Below are 5,446 nucleotides of genomic sequence, written 5' to 3'. Positions count from 1 at the left end.
AAAAGGTCCTACATTTTTAAACCCTGTCCTACATTTGTCCCGGTTTGGAGATCCTCACCTATGGCAACCCTACCCCCGCCAGGAAGTGTAAAAGATCACAATCCGATTCTGCCCTCACTGCGCATGTGCAAGGATGCTAATTTGAATTCTAGACTACTATAATTTCTTTTGCATTTGCCCTACTTTGGCATGGGATGGGTGCTGTGTTCTTCTGTGCGTTTGATAACCATTCACCTAATAGCGTTCATTTTCGAACTGGCCCTACTTTCGTTTCTTTTGAAATTGGGAGACATTCCTCCTTTGTGAAGACATCCTAAGTCAGGGATGGTGTCAGCGATGCAAATTTATTCAAGGCATGAAGATTTTTTTCCCTCAGGTCTGTTCACGTTGGTTGTTAACACTGCCAACAATATGAATCATTAAAAAAAACCGGGGTGGGGGGGATGACCAATATCTATTATCCTGGGCTAAGTGAGGTTTTTGGCAACCCCCCAGAAAACTTATTCATAAGCATTCAAACAACTGAGGTTCAACCTGGATTCATCCTGGATTATTTTCATTGGGACCACCATACATCAACCGATGACTTGAAGGCACATATACACACAAGTGCACGCAGACACACATTGATTGTCACACAACCAGATGCAAGCAATGCCTACTGAAATTCCCTCCTCTGCACAACCATTAAAGGGACAGGGTAATTTGGGTTCCCTTTCTTCTTTTCTATGAGATAGATGAGCCCATCTTTGCAGGAGTTCCCAAATTCTGGTTCTCTAGCCTAGAGGCTCTGAACTTCAGCATCCAAAACCCCTGACTGTTATCAAAGCTGGGTGATGCTTCTGGGAGTTGAAGTTCAAGATAATAATAATAATAATAATAATAATAATAATAATCCTGGAGGACCAAAGTTTTGGGGAACCACCGTTATCAGTAAAGGATAACGCTTAAATACAAGATGAAGAGAAATAGTTAACGTACATTCAAATAAAGTAAAAAAGAAGATTATTTGGATATTTTGGTTATATTTAATATACAGAAATAGTTATGTGAATCAAGGTCATAGAGATTTATGTTTGTTAGTCAGTTAGTTAGTAGTTGGAACAACAGATGTATGTATTGTTATATATTGTTGTCTATGTTGTTTATTGTTTGCATGTATTGTATTTTAATTTCTAATAATAATAATAATAATAATAATAATAATTTGGGGAACAACCGAAGGCTTAAAATGAGAGCACCTCTCTTTGCAGTAGTTCCCAAACTTTGAGCCTCAGTGTTTTGGACTCCAGCACCCAGAATCCCTGACCATTGGCCAAGCTGGCTGGGGGCTTCTGGGAGTTGAAGTTTTATCTATTTCAAATATTGAATGAATCTAAATTGTAATTTGATGATTGTATTTTGGGATATTAAGGGGTAAGGGTTGGAATTGTAGTTTGTGTATGTTACGCATCGTTTAGGCATTTTTAATGTATTTGCTTATGTACATTGTTTATGCATTTTACGTATTTGCTTATGTAATTTTGTAAACCGCCTTGATCCTTTGGGAAGGCGGTATATAATAATAATAATAATAATAATAATAATAATAATAATAATAATAATAATATATTGATAATAAATCTTATTAATAAAGTTATTATTATTATTTTCAGAAAGGACCAAAGTTTTGTGTGTGTGTGTGTGTGTTTATTTATATTTAGGGAGCCATTGAAGGGTTAAAATGAGAGAGTCGGGATTGCTAGAGCGGCGGCGAAGTTGCTGACTTCCGCCAAAACCCAAAGAGTTCCGGAGGGCTAGAGGGGGAGGGAGAAGCCTGGCTTCCTGTCCCGCCTTCTCCTCCGCCCCTCCCTACGAAGAGGCCTGGAGGATCTTTCCGTACTGTTTGGGATCACAGACTTTTTTGCCCCTCTCCCTCCCCCCCGCAAGAGGGCCAAGTGGTAAGTTCCCAATGGGACTAAAAGGGAGCTTGGAGCGTACCAAGTTGTGGATAGGGGGGCAGAATAGAAGAAATAGAAAAAGAAGGAGGCAGTTTCATCTGGGCAAGGGGAGGGCGTTTCCATACCCAAAAAAGGGTGCATTGGGGTTCCCCTGCACCCCTTTTCCCTGCCCAGGAGGGCTAGAGGTTTCCCCCTTCCCCTCCAGAAGCCCTTTGCTGGGATTATATATATATATAGTCCTTCACATAAGTGTCTTCTTCTATAGAAAAGTTCTGTTGTCTGGAGTTGGTTGTTGTTTTGAAATCAGTTTGTAAACTAGCTATACAATTAGATTGCTGTCAGTTTTAGCTTTTGTGCAGCATATGTGTGTGTGTGTATATATATATATATTTGTGTGTATACCTGTATATAATTTTTATCTGCAGTCATTTTTCCCTCTACGTTTTAGCATTTCTGCCATATAATATATAGATAGATATAAATAAGGATCATTTTTATCTGCAGCCATTTTTCCCTAGGTATTCAGCTAGGGTGCTGTCAATCTGAGTTTTTGTGTAATACACACACAGAGAGAGAGAGAGATAGGTAGATAGATAGACACACACACATACACACCATTTTTGTCTAGAATCATTTTTACCTAGCTATTTAGTTAGCGTACTGTCAATTTTAGGTTTTGTGCAATACAGATGTATATCATTTTTATCTAAAATAATTTTATCTAGCTATTCAATTAGCAGGCCAATAAAAATGATATATGTGTGTGTATGTGTATGTATAGATAGATAGATAGATAGATAGATAGTAAAGGAACTTTTATACAGTTGTGGCTTTCTCTCGTGGCAGAAGGTTGAACTTGATGAGCTTTTGAGATCTTTTCCAATGCTGTGTTTCTGTTTCTTTATTTTAATTTCTATCCCACCGTTCTCCCAAAACAGCTCACAACTTGAATAAGAAATAAATAAACAGGACCAAATAACAACACAGTACTGTAAAGCACCATGAAGCAAGTTGTATTGGAGCAACAGGCTAATTAAAAGCAGGTAAAGAGAATATTGGGGGAAAGTTATTTGCTGTAAGAGCTCTTTGATAGTAGGATAGCCTCCTTCAGAGAGTGGTGGGATTCTCTGTCTTTGGCAGTCTGTATACAGGAGTTGGATAACTGTTCTTCAGGAATGCTTTAGTTGTGTATTCCTGCATGGCAGGGAGCTGGACTGGACTGCCCCTGGGGTGCCTTCCAACTATAAGATTATATGATTCTAGTTTAAGAAGTAAAAGGAAACAAAGGACAGCATTCCCTCCTGTAAGGAAATAACGTAGCACTTTTTAAACTATCTGAAAGAAAGAAGTTGGTCTCAAGGGTGCTACAAGATCCCTTTACATACTGATTTTACAGACTAACACGGCTATACCTTTGAAGCATTCCTTCCCTGTCCAGGTTAAAAGTCCCTTCTTCAAAAACCAGTCAGTTGCCAAATGTCTTTCTGAATTTTTTTGGCAAATTAACAACAAAAGTTGAGTTCCACTGCCTGGGAGGACCCCGTCTCTTATTATTGCAAAAAGAGTATCACCACAAATGCTCGTGTATAAGTTGACCTCATGTATAAGTCGAGGGCAGGTTTTAGAGTTTAGATTTTGATATGACCTATGGATAAGTCGAGGGTCAAACCCTGGGGCTTGTAACAAAGGATCTAAACAGAGGAGGGAAACACCACTTCACTCCCTCCTTCTCCCTCTCTGGACCTCTCCCAAGGGCCACAGTCTGGGCATGCAAAATGTGGACACAAACCTCCAATTTCCCTCCCTTCCCCACAACTTTCCCCAAGTCTGATGGCTTGCAAAAAAGGGGACATAGACCTCCGATTTCCATTCCTTCCCCACAACTTTTCCCAAAGCAGATGGCTTCCAAAATGGGGAACACAGACCTCTGATTTCTCTCCTCTCTCTCCTTCCTCCGTTCTCCACAGCTTTCCCAAGGCTCACAGAGAAGTACTGTATTACTGTATTAACCCATATACACGTCTACCTAGGATTTTGGAGGCCATATTTGGGCTTAATTTTTTCAACTTATTAACGAGTATATTCGGTATTATTATTGCTAGAGTTCAAAGATAGAGCCATGTTAGTCTGTAGAATCGGTACATAGAGAGTGCTACCCTGTAGCACCTTTGAGATTAACTGAAATAAAGAAGTTGGCAGCATGAACTTTCATAGACTTCAGTCTACTTCCTCAGATGCATATTATTGTTGTTAGCATTATTATATAGTAAAAGAGTGATACTGTAATACTATGCATTTTTTGCTTGTTTAGCGACTCCTTCTTGAGTCATAAGCCCTACCCTCTGAGCAAAACAGGAGTAGCTTTTGCAGGCATGTAAACTCCCAGGCTGGACAATGGAAGGTATCAGGATCAGGGAAACATCTAGGAGGAAGCCTGAGACACCTTTTTCCAATGTCAGACTTGAATTCTCACCTTCAGTGCCTAAGCCCCAGCCATGAATATGTTGCAGGTTTTGGACAGTCAAATAAGTTTAGGAGGAGATACAGCTCCAAGGATCTTGAGAAAAGTGGTTCATTATCTTTACTTGTCCTGTTTCTTCCCTGTTGCTAATCCCTCTTCCTCCCTTTTCTTGCCTGAGCTCCTCATTCCTGTTTCAGTTCATCAGAGTTGACTGTGGATTCCTTCCCTGAATCAGATAAGACTAGTTTGGGACGAGTGTGCGAGAGAGCGATGGAGGCGCCACCGCACTGGGTAAGGGGCTATATAGGGAAGCCTATGGTCTTGCTTTTACAAATGTGCTTGAAAACCAGAGATTACTTTGTTGTTCCCGTTCCGCTCTGAATAAGGATATTCTGAGTAATGTAAATTATGCCAATTGAGCCTGACTTGGAGCAGCTGTTCTTGGTAGCCTTTCAAACGTAATACACAGAGTTTTGTTTCTGTAGATTCTCACTTTATATAAATCCAAGCTTGTACTCTGATCTATGTTCAGAAGTGAAATGGAAAAAGATTGATTTCTCTCAAGGAAATGAAAAGGCCAGATTCTTATGAAGGCTAAAATATCTGTCTTTTCCAGGTCTCCTTGGATCTAAAAGACCTCTGTTCCTAGCAAGTCTCCTTGGCTGGAAAGAGATTTGCTATTATTATTATTATTATTATTATTATTATTATTATTATTATTAACCTTTATTTATAAAGCGCTGTAAGTTTACACAGTGCTGTACATACAATCTTTTTAATTAGACAGTTCCCTGCCCTCGGGCTTACAATCTAAAAAGACATGACACAGAAGGAGAAGGGAGTGGTGGAGGGAAAGGGTAAGAGGTCCAGCAGTTCCTCTCTACCTCCAAGGCCTGGACCAAGGCAGATGAACTGGAGGGAGGACTTGGCTTCATAATGGATGGTTAATCTTCTTCCAGGGAAAATACATACTCTCAAATAGGATAATACATATACACTACATAGCAATACAGGAAATGGTTCGATAAACAAGCACCAAAAGAAC

At 39.7% G+C, this 5,446-nt stretch overlaps 1 long non-coding RNA gene across 1 annotated transcript in view; it reads left to right on the top strand.

Annotated features, from left to right (window-relative positions):
- The first annotated feature begins 1,784 nt into the window (after window positions 1–1,784).
- LOC121924296 overlaps window positions 1,785–5,446 on the top strand; it is a 4,939-nt gene continuing 1,277 nt past the window's right edge. Inside the window, exons 1-2 of the long non-coding RNA XR_006102561.1 lie at window positions 1,785–1,940; window positions 2,879–4,692. This is a non-coding gene — a long non-coding RNA (uncharacterized LOC121924296). The remainder of the gene's footprint in view (window positions 1,941–2,878; window positions 4,693–5,446) is intronic.

The sequence above is a fragment of the Sceloporus undulatus genome, chromosome 2 (assembly GCF_019175285.1).
Source record: "Sceloporus undulatus isolate JIND9_A2432 ecotype Alabama chromosome 2, SceUnd_v1.1, whole genome shotgun sequence".
NCBI classification, from domain to species: domain Eukaryota; kingdom Metazoa; phylum Chordata; class Lepidosauria; order Squamata; family Phrynosomatidae; genus Sceloporus; species Sceloporus undulatus.
Note: the sequence above shows the minus strand (reverse complement) of the source record. Positions and strands in the feature narration are given on the sequence as shown.